The sequence below is a fragment of the Octopus sinensis genome, linkage group LG5 (assembly GCF_006345805.1).
Source record: "Octopus sinensis linkage group LG5, ASM634580v1, whole genome shotgun sequence".
NCBI lineage: Eukaryota > Metazoa > Mollusca > Cephalopoda > Octopoda > Octopodidae > Octopus > Octopus sinensis.
In genome coordinates this window covers 117,736,566-117,751,565 of record NC_043001.1, presented here as the reverse complement: position 1 = coordinate 117,751,565, position 15,000 = coordinate 117,736,566, and the positions used below count along the sequence as shown (strand labels likewise).

Here is a 15,000-nt window from a genome sequence, read left to right as displayed (position 1 = left end):
TGGGCTTTGTGCCTTGAGTAGAAAAGCATACAGTTGGTTGAATCCTATTTGAAATAAACCAATACGTAATTCGTTTTATTGATAATTTTTGTTTGACAAACGTTTTTAACGAGGGATGCTATGAAACAATATCATTTATAACAGCAACATCACAAAAGAGAACTAAAATTAAAATTCTTTTGATACTATTCAACCCCTGTCCATATTTAATATAAGAATTCAATTAAACATAGAAGAAACCAAAGGACTTTTGTCAATAGATAACAAGATAGACATACAAAGAAAACGAAACAACGAATCAGACAATCTCACACCTCAAACAAGCAAATGAGAACTTTTATATTTACATCTATTTCCCTAGCCAGCAATTCATCCCATCATGCAACTGTCCGTCCATCTATCTAGCCAGCTGTTTATCCGTATCTCCATTCATCATCCATCAAACCAGCAGCCATACACGCATTCATCCACATGCCAATCGAGCCATCCAAGGATCCATTTTCTCATCAAGTTGGTCGTCCATCTTTCCATTCGTGCGCCAAGTTGTCCATTTAAGCACCCACCCATCCATTCACTTATGCAATCAACCATTTTACAATTCAACCAACCGTCGAGCGAAAGGGTCAGACACACCTTCCAAAAATCAAATCAACCAACTGATCGCACATTCCCTCTACTTCTCGGCCTTCCTTTACATTCTCCCAGCTGTCTCTCCGCCATAAACCCATCCATTCAGTCATTGAATCAAATATACTTCCCAAACATCTAATCAACCGAACATTTACTTCTATTCCTTGTTAGTTCTCATCCAGCTCCTATCATTTCCTCTCTATATCCATCCATCTGTTTACTCATCCAAACACCCCAACAAACAAACCATAACATCCTTACGTAAAACATGGGAGATTTAATTCGCTCCTCGAATTACTTAGCGAGCAGACGACAAATAATTAGTTTGTCTAAGTGCAGACGATTACGATCGACTCACAAATTTACTGTGCAGGATCAATAAGTATTTATAAATAAATATATAAGCGTAACAGATGAAAACTATGTTTTCATCTTGTTATCTATAATACATCCTCGTCATCGTTGTCATCATCATTCTTTTCATGTTATTTTCATCATCGTAGACATGATGATAATGATGATGATGATGACGACGGCGATGGTGATGATGATGAAGACCACGACGTCGACGACGACAATGATGATGATCATCGCCATCTTCATCATTGTCGTGGTCTTCATTATCATCAACGTTGTCATCATCATTCTTTTCATGTTATTTTTATCATCGTAGACATAATGATGATGATGATGATGATGATGATGATGATGATGAGGATGTTGACAGCGACGATTCTGCTGTTGCTGTTGTCACTGCTGCTGTTGATGATGATGATCATCATCATCACTCATTTTTTGTAGTCTTTTTCGTCGTCGACATGAGCATCATTATCACAACCATCATGACCGCCATTGTTTGTAACTATCTTGATAGCCACCTTCGTCGTTGTCGACTTTTCACTATCACCACCAGCATTTTTTTCTTATGCGATGAACGACCCACATCGAAGTTGGTCCGGATGGGCTGTACCATGGCCGTCTTGATTAATGAGTACTAGGCAAACACTTTCCACTTTCGACTGTGCATTGCTTCATGATGCGATATTGATCTTAGACCATCTGGTGTGTTATTTATTTATTTTGTTCACCTTATTTTGTTTCACATTGTTATCGACCTAATGATTCAACGGGCTATAAACGTCTAAATAAATATTAGCATCATATTAGTTCATGATTGAATAAATACTACTGAGTTTATGTCTGATAACTGGTAAGTATAGAAAATAAAAGTATCAAAAGAACATATAACCAAATAAAAGCATCATCGCTCTACAAACCAACTAACCAACCAGCCATGAGGCAATGCGACTATCCAATCGTTATCGCAATAGTTCTGCCTTCATCTTTCTCTAATATTTTATTATCAAGTGCATCAATTTGAAAGTATTGACTAATATATTCTGGCCACGGAAAACGAAACAAGAATAATAACCAATAATAATATAGGCCATGAAACATGAGAAGAAATGGCAAATTGAATCATCCGAGCCTTTTTCAAATATCTTAGATATTTAGAGAAGCGTCGGGTTCTCACAGAACCTGAAACCAGCTCGCTGACTTAGATCGCTCAAAAATTTACCGTCACAAATCAGGTACATGCTATGCCTCCAAACTTTCTCACATACATAATATATACATACATACATACATACATACATACATACATACATACATACATACATACATACGTACGTACGTACGTACATACATACATACTACATACATACATACATACATACGTACATACATACATACATACGTACATATATACATACGTACATACATACATGCATGCATGCATACATACAGACACACTGCATAGTTGAGAAGTTCACTTTGCAACCACGTACTTCGGTTTCGATCCCAGTGCGTGTCACCTTGGAATTGCCTTACCATAGCCTTAGATTGACCAACAGCTTGTGAAAGGAATCTGATATATGGAAACTGTCTCTTTCACACACACACACACACACACACACACACACACACACACACACACACACATACACACACAAGACACAATGTGATATAGTGTAATATGGTGACAACGTATGATACTTATTCTGTTATTCTGAAAATAAATCCTGAGTTAATCTATAACTTTTACACACTTAACAATACAGAGCAATCACGGAACTCGTACACTTGTACCTGTGTATCTGATTGCGATATTACATTTCAGTATCACACTTGCTATCAAGATTGCAATAGATGATCAAAACCATTGCCTTCATCAATACCACAGCACTACCAGCTTCGTCAATACACCAGTTGACAAAATATAACTTTCATTTCATCTAACACTGCTCCTCACCATTTCCATCACTGCTTACACTATCAACATCATCTCCTTACAACAATTTCAGTACATAAAATAGCATGTATACTTATTCATCTTTTCTATATCAATAATGAGCCCTTTTAACAGGACCTAAATCTGTGATAGCTTTTCATATTTTAACTTACGACTTTGTTACTCAATTTGATGGTTAAACTGTCATATTTCTCAGTCTTTTAGACGTGGACTTGCTCCATTCTGCTTTCATATGAAAAAGTTGGTAGTAGTACCAATAATTGTCGGAGTCCTGGGAACAATGAGTAAAAACCTTGAGAAGTACATGGAACAAATTGGGGCTGTAATAAGGGTGGAGCACTTACAGAAAACAGTACTGCTTGGAACCGCTCGAATACTCCGGATGGTGCTCGAAAAATAAGGGGTGTTACCTTAGTTGGCACCGTAGTACATCGCCAGCTTTAGAAGCTGTGCAAATAATAATAATAATAATAATAATAATAATAATAATAATAATAATAATAATAATAATAATGATAATGATAATGATAATGATAATAATAATAATATAATAATAATAATAATAATAATAATAATAATAATAATAATAATAAACAATAATAACGAATGCCCTGATGCAGTACCAGGCAGTGGCTCTCATGGCTTCTCATCTTAACTGATTGGAAGTGTTAGCATGTACACTGTTTTGTCTTGGTATAAAAGATGGACTACAGCAGATATTCTGCTCAATACTACAGATTCGCTTATCAGTTGTTTGACTTTAACCAGTTGAACATATCCCATAGCGGCTGACGATATGTGCATCTCTGATCACGAGCAGAAGTAGTGGGGGACTATCATAGCCATGTGTTGGGAGGAATTCTTAGGGGTTTGGATAATTCAGGTTTGGATATTCAGGGACCTTTTGAGCGGGATGGGTTACTCGACCTGAAGAAAATTCCAAGTGGGCCCACCAGCAAGATTATGTGCTGTTAATCTTGATATAAGATCACCATGTCGCGCACATATGGTTGTGATGCATGTGTCTGGTATACCCTTATCAGGTGGGCAATCATGATGGATATAATGGGCTTCGTATATTTTACCCCAGTGTCACTTTGATGGCATGCACTGCTCTCTCACTCAATAATAATAATAATAATAATAATAATAATAATAATAATAATGATGATGATGATGAGAAGAAGAAGAAGAAGAAGAAGAAGAAAAGAAAAAGAAGAAGAAGAACTACAACAACAACAACAACATCAACTCAACAACAAAGAAAAAGTTTGTAGAATCAGAGTTATGCAGTGAAAGCTACATGGTGACATTCATTTCATTGCGTAACTTTCATTTGAAAACAGTGCGTCCACGAAACTTTTTCCTCCACCCCTTCTTTTCTCCTCTGGTTTTGTCTGGTCGTCGGGCCACTGCCTGAAACGTTGAAATTTCTTTTGTTTCTTCCATAGAGTGCAACATTAATTACCTTGTACATTTGCTTCTGTTCACGAAACTGTTAGATATTTCATTTATAGACACTGATACACCGAGTTAGTACTGGATTGAAGTTATGTAAATGTACTACAACTTTATAGCTTATATACTATACTCTTGTGCATACCACTTAATTTTAGTTGTTCTTGCGTGGAGACATTATCAGCGTTGGAAATTATAATCTCAGAACTGACTTGCCAGTGGTGCTTTAACATTATTAAAGGGTTTCAGCATGTCATTAAAGTAGGTTTCTGTGTTGTGGAAGTGTTTGTGTGTTAGTTATGGTTGAGTTAGCGTGATATAATTGTTGTATTGTGTACATGCTTGAAACTGCTGTATGTGCATGTTTGCTAGAGATGGTTGCATTTGCGTGAGTGTGCTTGTGATGGTGTTGTATGTGCGTGTATGTGAGTGTTAGTAGTGGTTGTATGCTTGGTGCGTGTGCCTGCATGCTTTAATCTATGTGAGATGTGTTTGTATTTGTTTGTGTTGAGTTTATACCCATACCTGTATATTTCCTATTTCCTTTGTACGGTGTGTCTATAAATGTATATGTCGAAGCTTGTTAGATGGACGTGAATGAAGATCACAAGCAGAGTTTCATTTGGAAGAGGCCAGCAGGTTGCGGTTGGCAAGGAAGGAGCATTGTACATTGAAATCTAAATCATAGAATTAAATGTGTTAATAGATGTAAACGTATGAAGACAGACAATAAGACGGACAGATTTTCAAAGAAACGTTTCCCCAAAATAATATAAATGCATACGAACTAAACTAAAGTGCAAATTAATCGGGTGATAGGTTTGGTGAATGTTTGAATTTACTTGATAACTAGATCTCATCATTAAGCATATACTTACTGCTTTAATATGAAGTTTTAACGAATATTAGTATAATATTTGTATTTATCCGAGTATCATAGTCATTCAATTTACGGTTAATTTTGCATCGAAAACGTCAGGGAAGTTGATCAACGCTATATTTCACTCCACTCGTGGTTTTCATTGAAGGGGGCAAAAAGAAAAGAAAAATAGCTGTTAGAGCCTTTTATTAAATACTAGCAGTATCGCCCGGCGTTGCTCGGGTTTGTAAGGGAAATAACTATATAAGCATTTTTAGAGAGTTACTTATAAATTCGGGCTTTCTTAGCCATTTTTGTTTTGGTGTCTTCAAGCCATGAAGTCGTTGTTCTAAAAGAACGCTGGTTTCCTTCACAACGCATTACGACGTTGATTTCTTTACACTCCCTTCCCCACAGCTTCACGAGGGAGGGAAGGGGGAGAAGCAAACAGGTGCAGCTGTGAGCGTGGACGCCAACTCCGCCGCCATCGACATACGATGCATTTTATGCATTAAAATGGAATAAAAAATGATGTTAAATTATTTTTAAAATCGTAGACTCATCGTTGATGCGCGCTAATAGTCAGACGGGCTCGATATGAATCACGACTATAAGATACCCGAATTTGGTTAAACTGCACCGCAAAATGTGGGAGGAGTTAGGAATCTAAATCGAAGGGGACAGACACTCACACAACTAGAGTTTTATATATATAGATTTGTTTTATTGTATTTTAGAGTAACAGATATACACTAAAATTTTTGTGTGTGTGTGTCACGTGCTACCGTCTAGATCCTTACCTACTCAAAATAAGATAATTTGAAAGTTTTCATATGCTGTGGTAGCCCAGCATTTTAATTTGATATCCAATTGAATAGAAGGGTCAATGATTATCTTAATATATATATAATATATATATATATATATATATATATATATATATATATATATATATATAATGAGTAATATATGAAAATGCATTAAAAATATAGCAGATAACTAGTTATATTATGACTTTTATTTCATGATCGTCATAGTCATGCTTCATATATCATGCTCAATACAAGCGTTGTAATGACCCTGAAAATGTATCTAACCACACAACAATTTATTGATGTATAATACAAACCGGTCTCAGCTTAGTAAATTATGAAAACACATATGCACACACACACACACACCACACACACACACACACATACACACTCTCCTCCTACACACACACATACACACTCTCCTCCTACACACACACATACACACTCTCCTCCTACACACACACACATTCATGTACACGTGTAACCATACCATTATTTTGTACACAAACATACAAGTCTATTGTGAATTATAAGAATGTAGTAAAAAGAAGGAAACTATTCAGAGAATATAAGACTCACAGGTTTATGGACTGATTGAATAAAAAAAATGAAAAAAAACCCCCAGCAATGGCATGTTTTATGATTTTGATGTAAGTAAAAACTACTAATACTTGGTACTTTATTTTATTGAATTCGGAGGAATGAAAAGCAAAGTTGACGTCGCAGTAATAATAATGGTTTTAACCTTTGGCAAAAGGCCAGCAATTTTAGGGAGAGTGTCAGTCGTTTTCATTCTCCCTCGTATTTAACCAGCACTCTATTTTATCTACTCTGAAAGAAAGACTGGAAAAGTAGTCCCCGGCGGTGTTTGAATTTAGTACGCAAAGAAATGGAACAAATACGCCAAAGTACGCTGACAAGTCTTCCAATCCACCACCCAAACTTTTCTTTATTAACCATAAGGACTCGAAGACATCCTTCGTAGAAAAGTACAAGGAAACGTTAAAAGAGGCACATAGAGATGTATGGGTTGGACAAGTTATTGAAAGACAAGGGGAAAGTTAAAGGACATTCTACAATGTAAAATGGGATGAATCAAAAACTTATGAAAATGCTAACAAATATATAAAGTGATACTTTTGTATGATAAAACAATATTTAAAACAGCATTTCTTTACAAGAATTTAACGTCCACTTGCATTGATTATTGTACCTCTTCACTCACTCTACCTCCCTCTTGTATTTTTCATAGCTGAAAGTTCCAAAATCTTCTATAAGGAGCTTTGTGGTCACAATGGGAAAGTGAAGACTTGCGTCCTCTAGATCATTGACATAATATTTTATAAGATCCATTCGAAATTTGTACTGTTTATTTTTGGTGGTGGTGGTGGGTGGGGAGGCTATTTAAAATCTGATCCGATTTTCTGCACTCAGAAATTCGTTTGGTTATTCCTCGTGTGTATCGTATAAATGTCATAGAACTTTGTTATCTTGCGAACGGCTTTGAGTTTCCTTGTCTCAAGAGTGGAGGCTGGTTCCTCCTCAACAAGTACAGACTGTTCTTCATGAGTTCTTCCTCAGCGGAGAATATCTCCTTTTCACAGACGTACCCTGCACCGTGTTTTTTTAATGACTATTTAAAAAAAAATTCTTTGTTTTTTATCGGGACTTTTTCAGCATTTGAAGAAAGCACCTTCCCTTTAGCTTCAGTCTCGGCCCCGACCTCTTAACTAGATTGAGTAGTATTACTGTTAAGTGAGTTTTTCTGCCGTTTAGTTTTAGCTGCTATTGTTGTTATGGGTGAACTCTTTTCTTATCTTCACTGGTTGGCATTGGAGATGGGTTTCATTCTTCTCATGGCAATGATGACGGAGTAATTTTAATTTGTTGATTTATGTGTTGTGCCTCGTGTCGCCTTAGATTCGGAAATCAGTGAATTGCTATGGCTGTTATTGCTTTTGTTCATTTTTGGCTTTCTGCGTAGGAAACCCTTCAACAGGTTTTACTTCCACATGAGTAGCAGCTGGGCCATCTACCTTTGATACAGAGTTATAAGGTCTCCATTTCAGCACCCTCCATAGAAAATTTCCTGGGATTTTTTAGTAGTCTTTTGGAGTTACGAGGACTTGTAGTCCGCGGTAAGACCACTCGACTAGATATCGTCAAAAGCAATGGCTGCACTGGTCATCTGCTCATACTGTTTCACGAGGGTGACTACTAACCAAAGATCGAGATTGTCACCGATGTGTCTGACAGTGATTCCGTGTTTTTTTTCCTTAATACTGAGTGACTTTCTTGTAAGTAGACGTATCATTCACTCCACCCTCTATTTTAAAGATGACACATTGTCATGCATTCTTCCTCCTCAATAAAGGAGAGGCCGTTTAGATATCTGCTAGGAGTGTTTCCAGCTCTTAGCTGGAACAAAGAAAGTTGCTGTGGCTTTGACATAGCACAGATTAGTCACTTTCTACCTTTTAATATTTCATAAGAGTGGAGTTCAGATTCCGCTGAAGTCGATTTTACCTTTCATCCTTTCGGAGTCATAAAATAAGAACCAATTGAACCTTGAAGTCGATGTAATTGACTTACACCCACCCTGAAATTACTGGTTTTGTACCAAATTCTAAAACTAATTATTTCTCAAGATCTATTCGAAATTTGTACTATAATGAATTATAGTAGATTGGTTCCTGTCTTGCGCACAAAATGCTTCCAAGCTCTTGTTCTAACATCGAAAATGTTTCATATTAAAAGTCTCATTGTGTCAAAGGAGATGTGCAAAAGATAGCTTTTCGATATCCCTATTTACGTTCGATGCAGTAAATGCATGCCTACTGTTGTTGATATTTTTATGTCAAAGGTATTTCCCATTATGCTGAGTTTTTCTGTTGGGATGTTATTATTTTCAAATTTCCAGCCATTTGATTGAGTATTCATTTACATATTTTTTACATTTTGCTTTCTTATATGTATCGGTTACTTTACTTTGTATACTATAATCTTTTTGAGGGGTGGATCCGAGAAAACTACTACTACTACTACTACTACTACTACTACTACAAGATTGGTTTCAAATTTTGGCACAAGGCCAGAAAATTTAGGGGAGAGGGTTTAGTCGAATGCATTAACTGCAGTATCTGACTGGTACATGTTGCTATATGCAAAACATAAATACGAAACAAAATAAATGTACCATACAATTTTAATACTACACTCTCAAAAGACAATACTGCACATATTATAGTTGCATATAAAAACAATTTTACATTTAACCGCAAGAAAACTTAATACCTTTTACTAGATTACTTATTAATTTTTACAAGGATAATGTTGACAGTAATATTTCATTGAAGCATGGAAAGAGAATGATGTTAGATTACCTAGCGATAAATGCTATTATAAGTAGTAATATTATGAAATATCAGAAAGAAAATAATAGCTATTTAGGAAAATACGTTTTACTGAATATCCGATAAAGATCAGACTATTCTTGCCACAGGGGCAAGAATAGACTGATCAAGAATAGCATGTCAGGCAAAAATGAAAATAGATATAGCCACTAGAGCAATATTTATTTTCAATTTTAAGTTATTGGGACTGCAATAAGCCAAATAACTAAACAAAAAAAAAACAAATAAAAACAGTTCTTAAAACTTTTTTTTTGTGTTTGAACAGTGTCATTGTTTTTGCTTGGTTGTTTTAAGCATCATACAACAATGTTAGGGTGAAAGAATGTAAAGTGTCAAATTTGAAGCCGTAAACATAATTAATTATCAGAATAAGAAAACAACAGAGGTCAAAGCTGATGTAATTTGAACAAATGAAAATATACGTGATCCAAATTCATCAGCAGTAAGCATATCCTAAAGATACTAGAAATACAGGATGCTGATGTGAACAAGAAATGAAGGAACTGAAACAAACAACAAATATGCTATGTAACGTCATCACCAGTAACAACAAATAATTATATTTTCGTGAGAAAATGAAAAGAGAGCAGTGTAGGATTTGATAGAGTAAACAGAACGAAGGAATAATTCAAACTCTCAGCTTCAACAGGTTGAGGAAAAGAAAAAAGAAAGAAAGAAAGAAAGAACCCAAAGGCAGATAGCTTTGCCATAAATAGAATCAAACAGTAACCAGTATAAAATTTGACGTCATATCTAAAACAAAGAAACGATCGATTTTAATGATATTACTAGCGGAACGATAAATTGGTATTGTTAGTAAAACGCTAGAATATTATCATAACTAGAAGATATAGAAAAGGCAAGGCCATAATTAGAATAGAAGAATACGCTTCGTCACGTATTCTGACTAAGTTTTACGAAAATAAGAAAATGTCTATCGTCAGTTTCACCATCATTGTTGTCTGAGTGAAGGAAATGGCCAACGTTAATATATAAATTATGTTCAGTTCGCCAATATGGTCAATATTAAATCTTCCATAATATTCAATATATCGATTAGTTCTACAATCGATAAATCATATGATAGTCGATCAGTTCAGCGATTTTTAGTCTAGTATGTTAAATAATTATGAGGTTATCCTATTATCATATGACCTTCCCGAAAGTTTGTTTTGCAAACAGACTATTTTTCTTCTTTATAATAACTTTGTATATGAATGTATTTGCGTGGACACGGATGCCACTATGAGAATATCTTTTGATATATGTACTTTTGATATATGTACTTGTGCATATTAACGTTGAATGATTTATTATTTGAATCTGATTATACATACACGCGCGCACACACACACACACACACACGTGACTAAATAACAAAATATATGTCTATATGTTGACTATGAAAATGTGTGATATATGGTTTAGCATACGTGTAACGGCCAGATGAATTAAACTGAAAACTAATGATAAAAGCAAGAGATTCGTAGTCAAGCGAGTCGATACAGCATCGAAATTCTGGTTTAAGGATCGACTCTTTATATTCCATCACCCATTAATGTGTAGAGCCCTTAGCTATTGTTCAATTAACATAGCTATAAATAAATACATCACTAAGACTACACCCACAATAACCACTGGTTAATTTAATTGCAATATACGCAGTTAAATTAATTAGTGTTGTGTCAGTTTACATTGCTGGTTTTATTTCTTCTGTCTGACTTAGACTAAACTATTGAGAAATAAATCAAGGAAGTAACAGTTATATCGTCACAATATTCTTCAGAAATAGTAACCAAACCTTCCTCATATTATACCCGACATCTTTTAAAAAGTGATACATTGGTTAATGTGGTCTTAAGATACACTATAAAAAAAGGACAGGGCGGTTATTGCTGGAGCTTCCTTGGGCGTTGATCTGAGCGATCATTGTTGATTTGTGACTAAACAACAAAGACCTTTTAGTGTATCGTCTCCAAAAGATTTTAAATTGACAAGATTAATAGGATACGGATTTCCGTTTGAAACTTTCGGTGTAAAAGACTTAAGAAATTGAATTAGAGCAGCTCGTATTTAGTTGTATTTTTCTTCGAGCTGGTTTAAAACTTTTTTCACAATTACTAATAAATTTCTAATATGGATGGGTATTTTAATCTTGGTTTACTTTTGAAAGCAAGGGATAGCTGATTACTAAAATAACCCAACCGAACAGGTGTTTTGTTGTTAGGACATTTTTACCTGGTTTTAAGGTTTTTATGCTGAATCTAAAAATGACATGCATTTTTTGTTTTGCCATTACGTCTAGATTTCAAGATATCCAAACCCCGCTATCATCAGTGAGTAATAGGCATGGAGTTTAAAATTTTTTCCTGGAGCAACAAAGTGGATACACGAAATATCTATGCTTTTTATGTATGTGGGACAGCAGAGTCAAGGAAAGACATTGGGTGATCAAAGAATGGCCGCTGGAAATATTAGTTTCAGGGTGATTTTACATGGTTGAAGAGCCTTTAGTTCAACTGGGAAAAATCATCATACCTCTATTCCATATCAAACTCAGCATTATGAAGCAGTTTGTTAATGCTCTGAATAAAGTTGGACCATACTTTCACTATATCTGCAACATATTTCCCGGTCTGAACAGCGAAAAGATAAAAACTGGAGTATTTGATGGGTCTCAAATAAGAAAATTAGAAGATGGGAACTTTTAAAATTCAATGAATTGCATTGAAGTAGCAGCATGGAATGCATGAATAGTTTGTAAATGACTTTCTGGGTAATAAGAAAGCAGCCAACTATGCCGAAATAGTTGACAACATGCTGGAGAACTTTCAAAAGTTGGGTAGCAAATATGAACATAAAGCTGCACTATCTCCGTCGTTATTTCCTGAAACTCTCAGTGACAAACAAGGAAAACATCTCCATCAGAACATAAAATCAATAGAACAAAAGTATCAAGGTAGATGAGACTTGCTTCTGCTGGCGGATTATTGTTAGAACTTGGATCATGACCTGACTGAAGTGCAGCACTCAAGAAAATCATTCAAATACAAATTCATGGGAAATTGAGCATAAACTGATGTAATTTTTCTGTAAAAATTTTAAGGATTTTACTAGTTTTTCAGTAGAATTTTAAGAAAACATTCTGGTTTTGAATAGAATGTATGTTTATCCGTTATGCTTTGTTCTTCATAAGCTGTTTCTTGACAAAAAACAAAAAAACAACAAAAAAACAAAAAAAAACAACAAAAAACAAACAAACAAAAAACAAAAAGCAATGAAATATGGATCTAGTGTCTTAAAATCTAGTCATTTTCAGATTCTAAAACCCCTAGGTTAGGTCCAAATTTTTTGACAATAGAGAACACGAAAAATTGTTTCGTTGGCCTGTGTAATCGATATCGCTTTCAGTTGATATATATTATCATGGGATATGTTTCATGGGTAAATACATACAACTCTATCAATATGTATATTATAAATTTAACTTTATTCATAATATTGAGTAACCATGTCAGTAAATATCCCTTTGTTATTCTTAAACTAGCTTTAAAGTGATAAACTCAAATTACACACACACGCACCACACACAGGTACACAGACACACACACAGGCATGCACAAACACACACACACACACACACACACACACACACATACACACACACATGCACACGTAGCAATCATTGAATTGGTCAATTTTTACCTTAACTGAATCATATGATTGCTTCTGGGTTTCACAGTAAAACAAAGTGAATATCTTCACTTTGATGATCCTTCATCAATGAAAATCACCTAAGTTCAAACACGAACGCTTGTACCAATATCTAACACAATTGTTGTAAATATAAAACAAACTTTCAAAAGATAGGCTATAACTGATGCAAAAAAGGACAATATGGTGGCTTCAGCTTGAAACGGGTAGACGGGATAATGTGCCAAATATCGAAGTGTTTGTGCAGTAACGCATTCGTGCAGTGTAAAAACGCTGCTGTCAATATTGGCTATACACAATATTCTGTTAATGCTCCGGGAGGCAGTCTTAATGATATATTACCATGTTGTGATGCTGCGTGGCAAGGTGCCAGCGTTTGAGATGCTACGGAGTTTGCAATGGAAGTGCTTGCCTTGTAATTAAACAGGATTATCCATTCAGCAATTGCTTTGCGCTTATTCTAATTTTACAAACGTTGCAATGACAATTTAGTTATTTATATATTTATTTTCACATTCTCTTCCATATTTATTGAGTGTATTTTACACTAAATATTTCAGTTAATTATTAAGCATTTACATTTCATACGTTCCAAATATTTCTTTGGGGATTTGCCATATAACTGAACTTTTTTATTATATATTTTCCGATTTCATATGACACTTACTGTGGTTAGCGTGAGGGTATATTAATTCATATTGGCGAGCTGGCAGAAACGTTAGCACGCCGGGCGAAATGCTTAGCGGTATTTTGTCTGCGTTACGTTGTGAGTTCAAATTCCGCCGAGGTCGACTTTGCCTTTCATCCTTTCGGGGTCGATAAATTAAGTACCAGTTACGTACTGGGGTCGATGTAATTGACTTAATACCTATGTCTGTCCTTGTTTGTCCCCTCTATGTTTAGCCCCTTGTGGGTAATAAAGAAATAGGTATATTAATTCATATAATTTATTTTAAATGAAATATACGTGTCGTGAATGTGAAGCAATATTTCAATAGGAAATGTCGATTCATTATATGTGACTTTCAGTATTATCAAGGGGTTGGTATATTTTCTAGTTATAAATCTAGTATTCGATCCAGCTGGAAAGTACTGTTTTGGTTGCTAACGATAGGAGTAGGTAAATTTTATCTGGACGATAAAGTTAACAAGTGTTTATGAAGTTAGACACACGCAAGGAATAATATAAAACTAAAGTAGTTATTGCAATATTGAGATGGTGATAGAGTGTGGTCGATATACAGTACTACTCGTGTAGATTGATGGTAATATGCTCACTATAAGATTTAATACACTCTCTATTGAAATCTTTATAAGTCACCGAAATTTCTTGTTTGATATCTATGAATGGGAATGAAACACACATTTATTTTTAATAAAACAAGGATATAGGAATCAATAAAATTTGGAATATGCTAAAAGAGATGCAGAATGAAAAGTTTTACTAACCTCAGTCAATGCTGGTGTTTGTAGCGAATGATATGTGACTGTGGAAGTTAATCAAATACAATGATATAACAATATATATACACTCATAATCAGAATGAAGAATTAAACCGGTGCATCTTTTATTTTAATGGTTTAGTCAAAAGAGGAAGTTCAGGTTCTTTGACCTTTTACTCTTAGACCGGGTATTTTACTCGAATACTCGCAACGCAACGAATTTCGCTAAAGGAATTGAAGGATGAGATGGTGTTAAACCAGGTAAAGGGTTAATTCTACTGTAAAGAAAGAGGAACGGTCCTTTTGGTGGGTTTCCACTTTTGCTATACCAAATTTTACTCACAAAACTTTATT

At 35.0% G+C, this 15,000-nt stretch overlaps 1 protein-coding gene across 1 annotated transcript in view; it reads left to right on the top strand.

Moving 5' to 3' along the window:
* Positions 1-15,000, top strand: part of LOC115212072 (transcriptional repressor scratch 2) — a 35,023-nt gene that overhangs the window by 18,384 nt on the left and 1,639 nt on the right. The window lies entirely within an intron of this gene.